The 18499-nt window shown below is 48.6% G+C and overlaps 1 protein-coding gene across 1 annotated transcript in view; it reads right to left on the bottom strand.

Moving 5' to 3' along the window:
* NT5C2 (5'-nucleotidase, cytosolic II) overlaps positions 1-15890 on the bottom strand; it is a 93204-nt gene extending 77314 nt beyond the window's left edge. Inside the window, exon 1 of the mRNA XM_075935560.2 lies at positions 15768-15890. The gene's annotated coding sequence lies outside the window, so the exon portion shown is untranslated. The remainder of the gene's footprint in view (positions 1-15767) is intronic.
* Positions 15891-18499: the final 2609 nt, after the last annotated feature.

The raw sequence follows: 18499 nt of genomic DNA, 5'->3' as shown, positions 1-18499 counted from the left end.
CCCAGGATAATAAATATATATTTGACGGTGGTATACTAATCTTGGTTCAGCTGATTTTGTTTTTAATATTTTGACCAAGTCAGTTCATGGAGTTGCATGCCAAAAAAGTATAAATAAATAACAGTAGTGACAATCCCACTTTCCTACTAAATTCTCAAAGGCTGTGTCTAGACTGGCCAGTTTTTCCGGAAAATCAGCCGCTTTTCCAGAAAAACTTGCCAGCTTTCTATACTGGCCGCTTGAATTTCCGCAAAAGCACTGACTTCCTACTGTAAGAAATCAGTGCTTCTTGCGGTAATACTATTCTGCTCCTGATCAGGCAAAAGTCCCTTTTGCGCAAAGCTTTTGCGCAAAAGGGCCAGTTTAGACAGCTCAGATTTGTTTTCTGCAAAAAAGCCCCGATCGCAAAAATGGAAAAGCATCCGTGCCAATCTAGACGCTCTGTTCCAAAAATGCTTTTAACGGAAAACTTTTCCGTTAAAAGCATTTCCAGAAAATCATGCCAATCTAGACGCAGCCAAAGAGTATATACACAACGGAAAACAAAAGTAGTACTGAACCTCTGTATTTTAACATACAAGTTTCCCGAGCATTTTTTGTCTGTTCTGGACTCATGTGTTCAGTTTTGATACCCATAATATAACTGTCAATACTATTGTTAGGCATTTACAGAATGGACAGAATCATACCACCTTACCTGGATTCTCTTTAGCACCTGGCATCTCAAGATTCCCAAAGCCCTTTACAAACCTTAATGCTCATAACAGCCTTCTGAGGTAATTGGTATTATTATCCCCATTTCATGGAGCTCTGGGGCACAGAGAGGTGAACTGCATGTCACTGAAGTTAACTGAGGTCATAAAGTAAGTCAGCTACAGAAGCAGCACCTGAATCCAGGTCCTCTGCACTAATTCCCTTTTTCCCAATTTCTATCTATCTGTAAGCGGGGGTGAACTGCTGCTTGCTATCAGCCAGCTAAAAGGAGGGGTGGGTGTGCCCACTACAATTGTTTAGCTCTGCAAGGTAATTAACTATTAACTGTTGATATGTAAATACAGCTCAGGAGAGAATCCGAGGTGTGGCTATGTAAATCCCATTCAGCCAGGGCTGATGGAGGGTCACTGTTGGAATGGAATGTGGAGAACTGTATATAATTTGGGACTGTTGTGGGGGTCACTAATCATGCTACCCCTAAATGTGGGAACTGTAAAACATGCCACCAATGCTTGCAGGAGAGACACCGCCATCATGGAAAGAGGTCTCGGAAGAACAAGCCTCCCCCCTTCCAGAGTTGAGTGAACTGAGCTGGGGGAAGGGTTAAAGGGCTTGAATCAGCCTGCTTTACATCTGCCAGGTGTGAGCTATAAGACTGGCCCAGCCTGCATCTTTCCCCCTTTGTTTTAAGGACAGACCTAAAGCAGACTCCCTGAGGAGTCTTTTCTTTTGCTACTCAAGTGAAAGCTGGATTTATTTTGCCAGTCCAGCTTGTGCCTAAAGAGTTGAAATCACTACTTTGGCTGAGAGCCAGACCAATTTCAGCCAGTAGAGTGGCGGCAGGTGAGGCATAGCCACCAGCGGCAGCAGGCGAGGTGTGGCGCCCAGTGGTGGCAGCAGATGAGGAGTGGTGGCAGGCACCATGGGGAGCATCCAGTGGTGTGGGACAAGACAGCTGGTGGAGTGTGGTGGAGTTTTGATAAAGGTGCCTCCTATCTATTCCCCCACCCCCATTTCTACCCAGGTTGGGAGGTAAAACCCTGCGGGTGAATTTTGGGACTCTGGACAGCACAGACCAGGGACAGAGACTTTTGGGCTGTGTCTAAACTGGCCAGTTTTTCTGCAAAATCAGCTGCTTTTGTGGAAAAACTTGCCAGCTGTCTACACTGGCCGCTTGAATTTCCACAAGAACACTGACGATCTCATGTAAGATTGTGGCACTTTATAGACTAACTCAAGTGTAGGAGCATAAGCTTTCGTGGGCAAAGACCCACTTCGTCAGATGCATGTACTTGCATCTGACGAAGTGGGTCTTTGCACACGAAAGCTTATGCTCCTACACTTCAGTTAGTCTATATAGGTGCCACAGGACTCCTCGTCACTTTTGCAGATTCAGACTAACACGGCTACCCCTCTGATTCATGTAAGATTGTCAGTGTTCTTGCGGAAATACTATGCTGCTCCCGTTCGGGCAAAAGCAAGTGTAGACAACACAGTACTGTTTTGCGCAAAAAAGCCCCAATGGCTAAAATGGCGATTGGGGCTTTTTTGTGCAAAAGCGCATCTAGATTGGCACAAAGCTTCCGTGTCAATCTAGACGCTCTTTTCCAAAAATGCTTTTAACGGAAAACTTTCCAGAAAATCATGCCAGTCTAGACGTAGCCTTGGGGTGTCGGACTCTTTGGACTTCGTGCGATTCTTGGCTGGGGGGGCTTGGCTCATGTTTGGGTTATGAACACTGTTTGTGATGTTTTCCCCAAGTTAATGCTGTATGACTTCTCTCTCTCTCTTTCATTAAATGTTTCTTTCCTACACTCAGACTCAGTGCTTGCGAGTGAGGAAGCATTGCCTCTCAGAGGCGCCCAGGGGTGCGTGAATTTCCCAGATTACTGGGTGGGGGCTCGAGCCGGGTCTATGTGAGATGGACCCCAAGATATTGAACCCAGCCCTGGTTACTGCCAGGCCTACCCCGCAGAAGGGTTACATATCTCTAAACTGTTAGTTCCTTACAGCAGGAACCACTATTTTTCAATGCTTCAGCCTTGCCTGCCCTCCTTTAATCAGTTAATAGTTAAACGTAACATTTAACTGGTTAACTAATCGAATGGGATTTTACATCCCTAACATTAAGCAGGATCCTCTTCCTGGAATAGTAATTATTTTTACAAGATACAGTTTGCCTGGTCTCAACTCATAGCAATTAGTTAATAATCACAGATGGCTCTGAGTATGAAAGGTGCAGTATAATGGCTAAACAATTTTAACAAGCAGGAATTTGCTGCTGAACTCTTGATACCACTAACTGGAGAAGTACATGAATTGAACTGAAAATATGCCCTGTATTTTGTGAGTTATACTAAAAGACACAATTGGATTAATAACACTACGCCTTTGCCCTATTAATTGCACTGGCTTCCCATCTATTTCTTGGTGTTAAGATCCTGATTCTGGCCTATAAAGACCTATGTGATTTGAGTTATATCTGTCACAGGGCCCCTCTCTGCATTGTACCACTGCAATGGCTGAGATCAACTGGGATGTTTTTGCCAACACTCCATGGAGGTGGAAGCAGCGTGTTTTCAGTACATCTGGTCAAGCATTTCTGGTTCATGCACGTATTTGTTATAGCTTGGTTTACAGGCCATGGTCTCTAGCCAGTTATTTCTGGATAGGTGTGGTAGTAGAAGGAAAGAGGAGTTTATGGGGCCTAGCATAGACAATGATTTAATTTCTGGCCAAATGTCCTCTATACAATATAGAAAGGTGCTATGGTCATTGATGCATACCTGTTAATTTTACTTAACAAGGAGGAACTAGTGGATGGATAGAAAAAGAGGGTCCACATGGTCAAAGTTATAGTATAGGTTAGGGGAGGGCAATAAAACAGCAACAGTTCACTATGTTTAGCCCCTGGCAGGCTGCCGCTGCTATATTTACCTGCAACTCCTCAGGTACTGGTGATCCTCGCTCCCATTGGCCACAGATCGCTGTTCCTGGCCAATGGGAACATCAGGAAGTAGCACAGACAAGGACACCACTTCCCGCAGCTCCCATTGGCAGGAATGGAGATCCATAGCCAACAGTAGCTATAAAGAGTTCATGCCTCAGATCCATACAGTAGAGATGTTAGAATCACTTCATGGTAGATCTTCAATTTGAAGGAGAAACAATGTCGTATTGGTTAAGGATTTTTGTTTGGAGTCAGCCAAGGGCCTGACTGGCTTTACTAATTCTGAAGGAAATTTCCTTATCAAGAGAACTGTCAGTGGAGGATGGTGCTGCCCTAAATACCTGAACTGATCCACATTTTTCAGCTGTGTGCCTTGGATTAATATGGCTGGCATTAGGACTGAGATACTGACTGGAACAAGAACTTTGTCTTCTTGAGATTGATGTGAGGCCAAAGAACTGGGATGCTTCAGAAAATCCACCAGCAATGATGTAAAGGTCATCATGATAAAATAAGTCTATAATGGCAGAGATCCCTTAGGACCCCATGTTTCATAGATCTGACCACCAGTGTTTCCTCTAAGTGCAGCCATATGGCAACAGCAAGAGTCAAGCAAATGCCACATACTCGATTAGTGAAGCCATGCACATCCGGCAGCTTGTGTTTAGGTGCCCCTCCCACCCCCAACTGCTTTGCTATCACATGCTCCTGCCTTCTGCCTTGAAGTCCCAGAGCCAGGTATTCCTGGGATCCTCCTGATTACTGTGCAGAGGGTGGGGAAGGTCTCTGATGTCAGGTGCAAGGAGGGAAAGAGGCAGGGATACCCTAAAGTACCCCATTCCCACAGCGTGGGGGGGAAGGACTGAAAGGACAGAGTTAGATAGCTGCTGGTTGGCTGCTGTGATCTAAATGAGCGTTCTGACTGCTGGATGCCATTCTGCTTAGAGAGAGAGTGGATAGTCTCTCATACACTCCCAGCAGGCGCATATGCACACGCACTGTTGTTACTTTTTGCTGCTGTTACTTCTTGGTTCCTCCTGCAATACACTTGTATTTTCTGTAATTTTACTCAAATGATGATATTTTAGATTTTTGTCTGGCCTATGCATTTCATAATTTTATTTCTTGTTTATGCTTAAATGTAATTCTTTGAGTAGTGAGTTTTAAAATGTCTAACCTGTTCTGGCGTAATTACCCCTATGGTAACTTTTAAAAAATATATATCTAGTTTTTTGTTTCTGTTGGCAGCACACATCTGCACATTGCCTCAATATTGGTGTACATAACAAAATTCTTTCTGCACATGAATGAAAAAAATACAGGGAACATTGCTGACCACCCAGCTATAGTGTTTCTTTGCAGTTTCAGGTGTCTTTGTTTGCATCCCTCTATCGAAAGAGGGCGCAAGTGTAGACATACCCAGACAGGCTTAAAATTAATAGAAACCTGTTAAAATTCTGTATATAGAATCTTCATGGGAAAACTGTATGGTTTTCTAGAACCTCTACCTAAAGGGAGACTTTTATAGCTTCATTGGGCACACTGATATTTTTTTAAAAAGCTTCAAAATTAATTCTCATTTTATTAATAGGCAACAGGTTTTAAACAAACAAAAGGACGTTTTTCTTCACTCAGCACACAGTCAACCTGTGGAACTCCTTGTCACAGGACGTGGTGAAGGCTTTAACAGGGTTCAAAAAAGAGCTAGACAGATTGATGGAGATTAGGTCCATCAATGCCTATTAGCCAGAATGGGTAGGAATGGTGTCCCTAGCCTCTGTTTGTCAGGAAATGAGTAACAGGGGAGGGATCATATGAGGATTACCTGTTGGGATCCCTCCTTCTGGAGCATCTAGTATTGGCCTCTGTCAGCAGACAGGATACTGAGCTAGATGGACCTTTGGTCTGACCCAGTATGGCCATTCTTATGTAACACTCGCTAAGCCATTAATAATAGAGGCTCTGGTCACAGAAGAGGAGAAAATATGATGGTTGGTTACCCTACATGACTTATTATGAATAAGGCCCCATAAACAGAGAGCCAGCCTTGCAACCATGTGTATACAGTCTTTAAAATGTCTGTCAAGGAGTTGCACCTGGAAAAAAGCAGGAAATTAGAGGTGATTTGCCAGCTTGTGCTAAGCAAGGCAAAAGTCTACACATATGTACCAACATACACACACACAATTGTTTTTGTAATTAATCCCTGCAACAAAAAAGTGCTATGAAACTTGACTAATATCCATGATGTGTTTTGAGATTCTATAAGCATAGAGTATTAATAATATCTCTACTTAGTTATTATAACAACAGTCTGGCATATTTTTTGTAAATACTAGTTGTGTTTCTTGTATGCTACCTTTGTGGAGATAATTAATTCTTCACAGCATCAAAAATATCAATCAAATCAAAGGGTTTATTATTAATCTAGGAGATTTTGATACTACTATGATGCATAGTTAAAAACTAACATTATTTGCTTGATAATAATAGTTAGCATTCTTTAGCAATGCCTAACCAAGTATCTTTCATTAATTAAGGCTTCCAACAGTCTTGTCAAGTAGGCATGTATTAACATCTCCATTCTACATATGTGGAAATTAAGGTAGAAAGATATAAAGTGATAAATGTGAGGTCAGAACATAACTCAATGCTTCTAGCCAGGACACAATTCAGATATCCTTGCTCCTGGTCTTGCATTTGAATCACAAGACCATTCTCCTTCAGATATTTGTCACAGCTTTGACTGTCTGCAAAAAGTCCAGCAGCCAGAGTCCTGGCCCTTTTATATTGCCACCAGAGCCCTACATGGCACATACCCAGGGTTTCTGAAAGGCTGGCAGGAGAAGGCTAGCCCGCACCCTGCCCCTTCCACCTGAGTTGGGCCACCTCAGCCCCAACAAAGTCTGATCTCAGCCCTGAATATCAAGTACACTGGATCACCACTGGAGAGGCATGATTTCCCTTTACAGAAGCTGCATTGAGTCTTCCTCAACATAGTGCAATCCATATTTCTGAGAATTCTGTTCATTACTAGAGTCTGAACTGACCTGTCTGGTGCTGAAGTTAGGCTTACCAGCCTGTAAATTTACTTTTTTATGCTACAGTTTTTGGAATACATCATTAACTGTTCAGTCCAATCTGATAACCCTGTGATAAGAAAGCCACAGTTGAACAAGCAGCAAGATGAGGACAAAAATGTGACATTCATCTCTGTGTTTAACTGCAATTACTGCATGATGTTTCTCTAGATAAAGAGAATACCATTAATTCATTTTCTGACTTGTTTTTTTTCCAAGCAGCAATGGGCTGGGTAGTCACATTACCTGCTCTTCCCCCTACCTCAGGGTTATTCATTGGGAACTTCTGAGGGTGGTTCCCAAACTGAATCAACCCAGAACACACCACCCAGAGCTAGACTCAACTGGGTTAGGGATTATTATCCTATCAGTAGAGTTCATCTCCTTCTGTTACCTCCAACTCTTAATATTTAAAAAAAAAACTGACCAAAAACTGAGTTGCTTTGTTATTAATTAATGAAGCTGGATGGATCAGTTACCTCAATGTGACTGCTATGGATAGCACTGTTTCATAGTGTGCCTTCACTTTAGTGTTCAACTCTACTTCATTTCATTAAACGCTTTAGGAATGCTTTTTATATGTATAGAGTGTTCCACACATTACACAGATGAGAGGTACAAACACCTGGGCCAAAGCCAGCTAATTCAAGAGCCTGTTCTTTTTGCAAACATGAGACTAATTTACAGCATTCTGTAGGAGTTCCCAAGGAAAGCTGCAGCTCTCTTTTTCCCTTTCCACTGGCGAACTATGCCAGAAGAGTTAAACTACAATCTGCTTATTAAGTATACACTCAGTATAATAAGTTCTTTGTTTGGAAAAATTCTAAGAATAACTGGGAGCTGTAAATATTATTCCTGTGGTTAGATAACTAAATTAGAACTGGACTGTGAAATGGCTTCGGGATACAGCTGGGCAGAACAGAGCACCACCATCCCTTCTTTTTTTTCAAATGAATTTGTACTGGAAAGGAACAGGTAGGCAGTTTCGGAGCCTGAAGTCCTCTGTTTTAGTCTCAGAATGGCTACATTACAGGCAGTATTAGTACAAGCCTCCACACACCAGACCCTATTGAGTGCTTCATTCTGGTTATGGAAAGAATATCTTCAGGGCTCTTCAAAGCTTGTATCTTTGCCTTCTACCTCTGACTCCCACCTCAAATTAAAAATGCTATGCTCAAACATTCATGTGTTTAATTTAAAAATCCAAAGAAGTTGTGCAAATAGCAATATTACACCTAATATTTCACAACTGTAACCCTCACCCCCCATAAACTCTTCCTTCCCCTTTGTTTATTCATATCTTTACCATGTTAAGTTTGATCTAGCTGGTAGGATGCACACACAGGCCATTAAAAATTAATAGGTGCTTGGCTCATGGATCAGCAACAGCATATAAACAAATATAGGAGAGTTGTAATTACAGGCAGTCCCCGAGTTACGCGGATCCGACTTATGTCGGATCCGCAGTTACGAACAGGGCCCTCTCCCTGGTCTCCAGCAGACCAGGGAGAGGAAGCAAAGCGGCGGAACACGTGGGCAGCGGACAGCCCAGATGCGTCTGGGCTGTCCGCTGCCCGCATGCTCCACGGCTTTGCTCTGCTTTGCTCCCCGTCCCCCTGGTCTGCAGACCAGGGAGAGGGGTTGCAAAGCAGAGCAAAGCCACGGAGCCCGAGGGCAGCAGGACAGCCACGGCGCGTCTGAGCTGTCCCACTGCCCCCGTGCTCCGCGGCTTTGCTCCGGATGCCTGTGGTACAGCAGCTGGGGCGCTGCCGGTTGATCCTGTAGCGCTGCTCTGGGTGCTACTGGACCAACCCAGCAGCACCCCAGCTGCTCTGCCCCAGGTGTCCTGATTCAGCCACTGCTGGTCAGTTTCAGCAGCGGCTGACTTGGGGACGCCTGGGGCAGAGCAGCTGGGGTGCTGCTGGGTTGGTCCAGTAGCGCCGAGGAGCGGCGGTGCTACTGGACCAACCCAGCAGCACCCCAGCTGCTCTGCCCCAGGCGTCCCCAAGTCAGCCGCTGCTGAAACTCACCAGTGGCTGACTACAGGAAGCCCCTGCCCCGGGCTTCCTGGAATCAGCCGCTGATCAGTTTCAGGAGCAGCTGACTTGGGGATGCCTGGGGTTCTTAAGTTGAATCTGTATGTAAGTCAGAACTGGCATCCAGATTCAGCCGCTGTTGAAACTGATTAGTTTCAGCAGCAGCTGAATCTGGACGCCAGTTCCGACTTACATACAGATTCAACTTAAGAACAAACCTACAGTCCCTATCTTGTATGTAAACCGGGGACTGCCTGTATAGTCTACATAGCCTATGTAGTCCTTGGTCTCTGCTAGAGATGTTAAAATGCATATATTCAGGTAAACATATAATCACTAATAATTTCAGCAGTTACACATTTATACAGTTTCCCACCTGACCCCCTCCTATACTGCTCCCTCTGATATAGAGGCAGTAGCACAACGGGGGACTGCGTGTAACCATTAAGGACCATTTACATGTTTACATGATCACATCCCTAGTCTCTACCAAGACTGCAAAGAAGGGAGCTACATATTAGCAATTGTGACAATGAGTTTTGGGACAGATGTACCCAACTAAAAGAAATTGGACTAAGACTACTAACTAGCATGAATTGTTAGTCACTGCCAATCTGTACCACGTTTTAAAAATGGAATATAGCAGTGGAAGGTTTTGCCTAGACACAGATATTCAGTACTGTACTTAAATAAATGGGTGCAGTGGCCATCAGGGAATTAATACAGGCAGTCCCCGACTTACGTGGATCAAACTTATGTCGGATCTCTACATACGAACGGGGCTTTTCTCGCCGCGGAGGACTCGGGCAGCAGAACCACCCAGACGCGCTGTGGTCCCGCCGCCCGCGTCCTTCGTGGCGAGAAAAGCTGCTCCGCGTCTCCCTGGTCTGCTGGGGGGGGGGCGTCTGTACTCTGGACAACACACTGCAAATCTACTATTAACTGTATTATAAAGTACTGTATACTACATAATACGATAAGTCATAAAACTGTCTATATACAAGGGATTATTGTGCTTCTCAAATGGGCAAAATCACTTACGCTCCTGTCTTGCCACACCTATCATCTGAGGAAAGATATCATTGCCCATATATGTATAGTCCCTAACTTAGCCCTTGCTGTGCTTCAATTTTGTGACGTCCTCAAATCTGTTAAAATGTTTTTGACCGCAGCAGTTTGTTCCTTCAACGTACAGTCTAAAAGTGAGGCATTTGGGGCTAAGTGGTTACCCTAATTTAGCTATAATTAGATAATAAATTGTTCATGGCAGCCACCTTGAATAACATTGAACTATTTTCCAGATATTGCATCAGTTTTATGTACAGTACATTCTGCACTTTGCGGTGAAGAAAAATACACTTGTGTTGAGTGCTCTCTATTGGCAGGACATAGCCTAACATTTTAGAAATCAATCCGATGAATGCAATAGCTGGTAAGATGCACACATATGCCATCCATAATACTAAAATAATACAAACTAATATTTGGCTCTTAGCCACTATACATAATAACATTTTCTTCAGTAGCACAGAATGGGACTTTTACAAGGAGGAACATTTATATGAAAATGCATAATATGAAGATAACCAAAGAACAAGTTATGCCTAGACAGAGAGAAGCCAATTATCAAAAACTAATACTTTGGCCTTCTTAAAAGATGATAATTTTAAAGTGAGCTTTATGATGATTAGTCACAGCACCACAAACTGGGGGAAGAGCAAACACAGGACAAGCAAAAGTGGAAACTCCCCCATGCTGACTTACTGATGTGTGTCAGATCTAACAGTGAAGACAAAGAGAAGTGTGACTGGAGATCAGTCCCAAAGCCTGTTCAATCCTTGTTCTCTCTCACATAGTCAAACAGGAGTTACTATGTGGAACTCTCCATGAAGAATTGGATTAAAACCATTCATTCACCTCCCAGAAGGCCAAACAACTACCAGATGATAACAGCTTTGGGTCATTAAATAGCTCTGTTGAGTTTTAACCAATGGCCAAGTAGCAGTAGGCTCTGCTGTGTCAGTTCAACCAAGTCCCACAGCACTCCATGATTCCAAGTCTGCAGAACTGATTAGGAAGTTTAGCTCCCATTGCACAAGATAAATATGATTCTACCTATATAGAGCTAACTGTCAGCCTTACTTATACATTATTCTGGAGCAGCTTAACTGTTACTCCTGTGAATCTCAAAACTTAAGCTGAGCTTGAATCTTCAAACTGACCTGTGAGCACTGCAAGCCTAATCTTTAACTCAATGCTTCTCTATCAGGAATACACATAACTCTTAAGGTACATGGGAGTACATCAACTCATCTAGTTATTTGCCTAGTATTACAATAGGATACATAAAAATCACTAGCCAAATCATTCAAACTAAAATTTCATACAAGGACTAGTTTCTACAGCTCTATATTCTACACATTGAAATAGAGGCACAATATTTATATACCAATTAATTTATTTTAAAACTATATGGTAAATATTAGAAAGCCAGGATTTTTTAGTAATAGTATGCTGTGACACTTTCATATTTTTATGTCTGGTTTTGTAAGCAACTCGTTTTTAAGTAAGGTGAAAGTTGGGGATACACAAAACAAAAATAGGACTCCCAAAAGAGGAAGAGTAGTCTGGAAAGATTGCAAACCACTGCTATAACCAATCCCTGAGCAATCTCTTCCCCAGACAACAGTTTCTACTGCAAATTAATCAGATTAAAAATAATATTTAATAATCACATTTTCTTTGTTTGAGATTGTCCCCTCCCACATACATTTCATTTCTCTCAGCACACACAAGAAAGTCGATTTATTTTCACTTTTGTTTCTTCTCATCTTTTTATATATATTAGAGATTTGTGCATCTGTCTGCAAGTCCATTTGTTCAAGAACTTCTCCTAACTGGTAAGACCTAGGGCCACCAAACTTGGTATGCAGTTTCCTCTTCTCCTAACTTAAAGCAAGCACAGGGCTTGCTTGTGCCAGGATTATGTAAAAATGGCACCTTCTTCCTCAACCCAATTGATTTTTCAGCAAACACCTTATAACAGTAATGCTAGAAAAACAAGTATATTGGCACACTTTCTTCAAACCTCAGCTAAGAATTGTAATATAACACGCAACTACATCTATACCTGGACAACTTCAACTATTATTTTAAGCTTCAAAGGGGTAACTCAGTCTGTAACAGGAAAAACTTAAAAAACAATAAATAGTCTTAAAGCACCTTAGACTAACAAAATATGTAGGGATGGTATCATGAGCTTTCATGGGCTCAATCCACTTCTCCAAATGACTAGTGCTACTAGACTATTTGTTGTTAAGTTCCCAACTGACCTTTTGACCTCTGATCTAACAACAAAGGAGTATTTTAAAAGTGCAATTCTGGTCAAGAACATGACTTACTAGGATTGTTTCTCAAAGATTTCCAGAGCAAAAGTACTCAGTGTACAAGTTGAAAACATATTTTTTTCTAACTGCTACCATTAGCAAACTCAATATGGAAGTGTAACAAAAAAAAAAAGCAAGCTACATTCTCTTTTGGGCTTACAATATCACAAATAACATAGATCCTGAAAATCAGATCATAAGCCCTCTCCCAGCAAACACTTACACACATTTAACATTATCTATGTGAGTAATATGCCAAAGTATTTGAAAGATCAGGCCCTTAGTTAACAATTCTAGTAAGAGAAGCATGATAAATTCATAAACCAGAATAAAACACAGCTCCCCCTCTCAGGCCAACAGGTGTAAGAAGCAGAAAAACATTTTAATTAATGACAAGACATTTTCAATTCACATGGGTTTGAGGTAGATGGTGCCATTTTTACCTAGTTATCATGAACACGAACCTCATAATGAACAGCTCAAGTACCATCCTGCAGCATCCACAGTTTGGCAATGTTAGGACTAGTTAAATGTTAACAACTCTGCAGGATTTCATAATTTCCACATTTTTATGGCAGCCTGAACCAGATAAAAGAGAGATGGAAGAGACCTATTAAGTCTCTCAGTATATCTGTAGCTAATGCAGAACTGTCTCCCTCATCTGAGGGTTTTGCCCATAAAAGCTCATGAGACAGAGAGTGTATTTGTTAGTGTCTAAGGTGTTACAGGACTACTGGTTGTTTCCCTAGTGTACATTTTGTAACAAACACATTGCCAGTATTAGAGACATTAAAAATCACTTAGGCAAAATGAGAGCATACTGGATTTGTATTGGCCTCTCACCCTGTTTATCAGTTCAAGCACATGGACCCATTCACGAAGGCCAAATCCCTGCAAATAAACTGAGTGACACTGGACCGATTCCTGATGCAAGGCCACCCTGAGAACACGACCCATCCTGCCAGGCCAATTGCTTTCCTCTGTACTGGGCACCGCCCCCCACTGCAGTCTCCAGCCTCAGGAGGAAGCCCGGATGAATTGACCAGCCACGGTTTGGTTTGCAGGGGCAATCAGCTCAACATCCACGAGAGACGAGGAGTGACAGGGAGTCCACCCAGCCCAGGGCTGCCCACTCCCAGCCCGGGGGGCGCTATCCCTCCAGAAGCCAGGGCGAGCCTGGGAGCGGGGCTCACTCTAGCACCAGTCAGTGCCTGGCGAAGGGGGCAGCTCGTCCGGGCTGGGGAGGGCTCCTCTCAGTAAGCGCTGTGCAGGGGAGCCGGGTCACCCGGGAACACACAATGGGGCACCCTGAGAACGGCCAGGGGAGGGATGGGATGGCGGGTCCTGCCTCGTTCGCTCCCCGCCTGACAGGGTGCCGGGGGGGGGTCCTGCCCGCGCCTGGGGGGGAGAGAGCCGCGGGGGGGGTGTCCTGCCCGCGCCTGGGGGGGAGAGAGCCGCGGGGGGGGGTCCTGCCCGCGCCTGGGGGGGAGAGAGCCGGGGGGGGGGTCCTGCCCGCGCCTGAGGGGAGAGAGCGGGGGGGGGTCCTGCCCGCGCCTGAGGAGAGAGAGCGGGGGGGGGTCCTGCCCGCGCCTGAGGAGAGAGAGCGGGGGGGGGGGTCCTGCCCGCGCCTGAGGGGAGAGAGCGGCGGGGGGGGGTCCTGCCCGCGCCTGGGGGGGAGAGAGCGGCGGGGGGGGTCCTGCCCGCGCCTGGGGGGGAGAGAGCGGCGGGGGGGGGTCCTGCCCGCGCCTGGGGGGGAGAGAGCGGCGGGGGGGGTCCTGCCCGCGCCTGGGGGGGAGAGAGCGGCGGGGGGGGTCCTGCCCGCGCCTGGGGGGGAGAGAGCGGCGGGGGGGGTCCTGCCCGCGCCTGGGGGGGAGAGAGCGGCGGGGGGGGTCCTGCCCGCGCCTGGGGGGGAGAGAGCGGCGGGGGGGGGGGGGGTCCTGCCCGCGCCTGGGGGGGAGAGCGGAGGGGGGGGGGGGTCCTGCCCGCGCCTGGGGGGGAGAGAGCGGCAGGGGGGGGGTCCTGCCCGCGCCTGAGGGGAGAGAGCGGGGGGGGGGGTCCTGCCCGCGCCTGAGGGGAGAGAGCGGGGGGGGGGTCCTGCCCGCGCCTGAGGGGAGAGAGCGGGGGGGGGGGTCCTGCCCGCGCCTGAGGGGAGAGAGCGGCGGGGGGGGGGGTCCTGCCCGCGCCTGGGGGAGAGAGCGGCGGGGGGGGGTCCTGCCCGCGCCTGGGGGAGAGAGCGGCGGGGGGGGGTCCTGCCCGCGCCTGGGGGAGAGAGCGGCGGGGGGGGGTCCTGCCCGCGCCTGGGGGAGAGAGCGGCGGGGGGGGGGGTCCTGCCCGCGCCTGGGGGGAGAGAGCGGGGGGGGGGGGGAGTCCTGCCCGCGCCTGAGGGGAGAGAGCGGGGGGGGGGGGTCCTGCCCGCGCCTGAGGGGAGAGAGCGGGGGGGGGGGGGGGTCCTGCCCGCGCCTGAGGGGAGAGAGCGGGGGGGGGGGGGGGTCCTGCCCGCGCCTGGGGGGAGAGAGCGGGGGGGGGGGGTCCTGCCCGCGCCTGAGGGGAGAGAGCGGGGGGGGGGGTCCTGCCCGCGCCTGGGGGAGAGAGCGGGGGGGGGGCCGGGGCGGGGGGGTCCTGCCCGCGCCTGAGGGGAGAGAGCGGGGGGGGGGGTCCTGCCCGCGCCTGAGGGGAGAGAGCGGGGGGGGGGGGTCCTGCCCGCGCCTGGGGGAGAGAGCGGCGGGGGGGGGGGTCCTGCCCGCGCCTGGGGGGGGAGAGCGGGGGGGGGGGGGTCCTGCCCGCGCCTGAGGGGAGAGAGCGGGGGGGGGGGGTCCTGCCCGCGCCTGAGGGGAGAGAGCGGGGGGGGGGGGTCCTGCCCGCGCCTGAGGGGAGGGAGGGGAGAGCGGGGGGGGGGGGTCCTGCCCGCGCCTGAGGGGAGAGAGCGGGGGGGGGGGTCCTGCCCGCGCCTGAGGGGAGAGAGCGGGGGGGGGGGGTCCTGCCCGCGCCTGAGGGGAGAGAGCGGGGGGGGGGGGGGTCCTGCCCGCGCCTGAGGGGAGAGAGCGGCGGGGGGGGGTCCTGCCCGCGCCTGAGGGGAGAGAGCGGCGGGGGGGGGTCCTGCCCGCGCCTGAGGGGAGAGAGCGGGGGGGGGGGTCCTGCCCGCGCCTGGGGGGAGAGAGCGGGGGGGGGGGTCCTGCCCGCGCCTGAGGGGAGAGAGCGGGGGGGGGGGTCCTGCCCGCGCCTGGGGGGAGAGAGCGGGGGGGGGGGGGGTCCTGCCCGCGCCTGGGGGGAGAGAGCGGGGGGGGGGGGTCCTGCCCGCGCCTGGGGGGAGAGAGCGGGGGGGGGGGTCCTGCCCGCGCCTGGGGGAGAGAGCGGGGGGGGGGGTCCTGCCCGCGCCTGGGGGGAGAGAGCGGGGGGGGGGTCCTGCCCGCGCCTGGGGGGAGAGAGCGGGGGGGGGGGTCCTGCCCGCGGGCGCTCCCCGCCTGAGAGGGCGCCGCGGGGGGGGGGTTCCCGCGCGTAAGAAGCGGCGCGGGGGGAGGGGGGTTCCGGCGCGGGGGGAGGGGTCCGGCCAGGGGGGGTCTCTGGCGGGTTCCAGGCTCCCGGGTCCCGCAGCCGCACTCACCCGCCGCGCGCTCTCTGCAGAAATAAACCAGCGAAGCTGCAGCGCTTGGGCCACACTGCGCAGGCGCGCGATACGCCCCGCCCCGATAAGTCAATAGATGGGAGACTGGGGCTGCAGGCAACACACTCGCTCCAGCGCAGCCGCACGCGGGATCTTGACAGGGACCGGGGCGAATGTACAATCCTCCGGCGCAGCCGCACACACACCCTGCCAGGGACCAGGGAGAGCGTTCATGGATGTGAATGTCTGAGATTCTGTGCGTCTGTTTGCGGGCCTGTGAATGTGTGTGCGCTTTTGTGCATCTCTGTATGCGTCTGTGTTTGACTATGTATCTGTAACAGTATATTTGTGATAGAGATGCAGCATATTAGTCTGGTGTTGCTGAAACAAAAGACAGGACTGTGCAGCACTTTAAAGACTAACAAGATGGTTTATTAGGTGATGAGCTTTCGTGGGCCAGACCCACTTCCTCAGATCAAATAGCGGAAGAAAATTGTCACAACCATATATACCAAAGTGATACAATCAAAAAAAAGGGAACACGTGAAATTGACAAATCAAATTTTAGAACAGAGTGGAAGTGAGGGGGGGAAGGTAAGTTTCTGTGAGATAGTGACATGGGGGTGATAACTGGGGAAGCTATCTTTGTAATGGGTGAGATAATTACAGTCTTTGTTTAAACCCATACATAAAGTGTCAAATTTAAGCATGAATGACAATTCTGAAGCTTCTCATTGAAGTCTGGAGTTAAAGTCTCTTTGAAGCATGTTTTAAGGTCATTAAGTGAATGATCAGTTTGGCTGAAATGTGTGTGTATATGTGTGTGTCATTTTCTATGTTCAGTTGTGTTATTGTCTTTCCAATATCACTGATGCACTAAAGGTTTTGCTTGGCATACACACAAACCCCAAACTTCCTTTCATAAACGGTGGTGCTCGCTTCCGCCTGTGCCACAGAAACGCTTCTGGCAGCAGCTGAGGAGAAGACGTTTTCTGCCTTTATTACTTGCCAGCTCTGCAGCCAGGGAAAGCAGCCCCCTCCCACGTGACTCTTCTGCATTGAAGCCAGGTGGTGAAACACGTACTCAGAGCATTTGTTCAGTGGGGTATGCTGAAAATTGAATGAAACCAGCACGTCCAATTTGTGATATATGCAGCTAAGAGGCGGTTTGCGGTTTCATCACAAAACCAGACACTAAGCCGAGACAGACAGACTGCAGCTAGCAGGACTAACAGTTTAACAGGTGGGCCTTGTATAGGGTTGCCAGATGGTTTCAACAAAAATACCGGACACACTTGACATGACATCACAATCTTCATTACATATTATTTAGAAAATACCAGACATTTATGTTTTCTCATTTCTATTTTCTCAATTTGTTTCCCGATCAGAAAGCTCAAATACTGGACTGTCCGGATTAAAACCAGACACCTGGCAACCCTAGCCTTGTACAATAAGGACCACAAAGATTAAAGCTACTTCCTGTTGTTTCTGCATTGTGATGACCAAAAGAGATGGAACCAATTCCGTATTTAGCAAAAACATGGTTATGCCATTGTTCTGCGCGTACTGCACCTTTAAATCTCCAACGAGTCAGCTGTCTATAGGGGCAGGAAGCCACTTTGTGTTCAGTTTGGTGCAGACCAGCACAGAGAAAAAGGGGAAGGACAGGTCTCCAAAAATACACTGTTGGATGATGTAGTAGTTTAGAATGCTGGGAGGGGATCATGTCACTCACCATCGAGATCTCTGGTTGAATGGATCTGCAGTCCACTGGGTACCACCATTTCAGCTAACAGCTGCTGTAATCCACCCCAGAAACATCAGCATTTCAGTTGAGGGTGCAGTGACAAAAGAGTTACTCACCTGGTGCAGTAACATCTGGTCTTCGAGATCTGTATCCCTGTGGGTGCTCCACTGAAGGTGTCAGGCTCGTCCCGGTGCTGCAGCTCAGAAAGTTTTCTCTAGCAGTAGTCCCGCCAGACTGCGCATACGCAGATGCCGCCTCACACTGTTCGCACCCTTCCACGGAGCGCGGTCCAGCCCCGCCAGTTCCTCCTAGCCAGAGTCATCTGAAAGACAAAGATGCATTTCTGAAGCAGGGAGGAGGGTGGGTCATGGCGCACCCCCGGGGGGGACACATCTCAAAGAACAGACATTACTGCACCAGGTGAGTAATTCTTTCTTCTTTGTCATGTAGTGTCCCCGGGGGTGCTCCACTGAAGGTAAGTACATACCAGTGGTCCGGTGCTAGCAATGTGCTTCGGAGCTAAGGTCTTTGCACTGTGGACAGGACAGCCTGGGCCACTGCAGAATCGGTTGTCAGCATGTTTGCAAGGGCGTAATGCCTAGCAAAAGTCAAGGTCGAGGTCCAGGTAGCCACACGGCATATGTCCCGTAATGGTACGCACTTGAGGAAGGCCGTAGATGTTGCAACCCCTCTAGCAGAAGGTGCTCTCGGTCTATGTGATAACGGTATATTGCGTAAGGAGTAACATTGAGTGATGCAGGATATAATGAGAGTGGAGATGCACTGTGCAGAAAGGTGTTGGCCTTTCGAATGCTCCGCTATAGATAATGTAAGCGCATTTCCTCTGTGATGGAGTGTGGTTTCGGGTAAAAGGTAGGTAGGCTTATAGGCTCGTGAAAGGTGAGTTAACCTTTGGAAGGAAAGTGGGGTGAATACGAAGTGTTACTCCCTGCTCGGTGAATAACGCGTACAGAGGATCAGC

This window comes from Pelodiscus sinensis, chromosome 8 (genome assembly GCF_052426305.1).
Source record: "Pelodiscus sinensis isolate ZL-2025 chromosome 8, ASM5242630v1, whole genome shotgun sequence".
NCBI classification, from domain to species: Eukaryota; Metazoa; Chordata; order Testudines; family Trionychidae; genus Pelodiscus; species Pelodiscus sinensis.
This window is presented reverse-complemented; position numbering and strand designations above follow the sequence as displayed.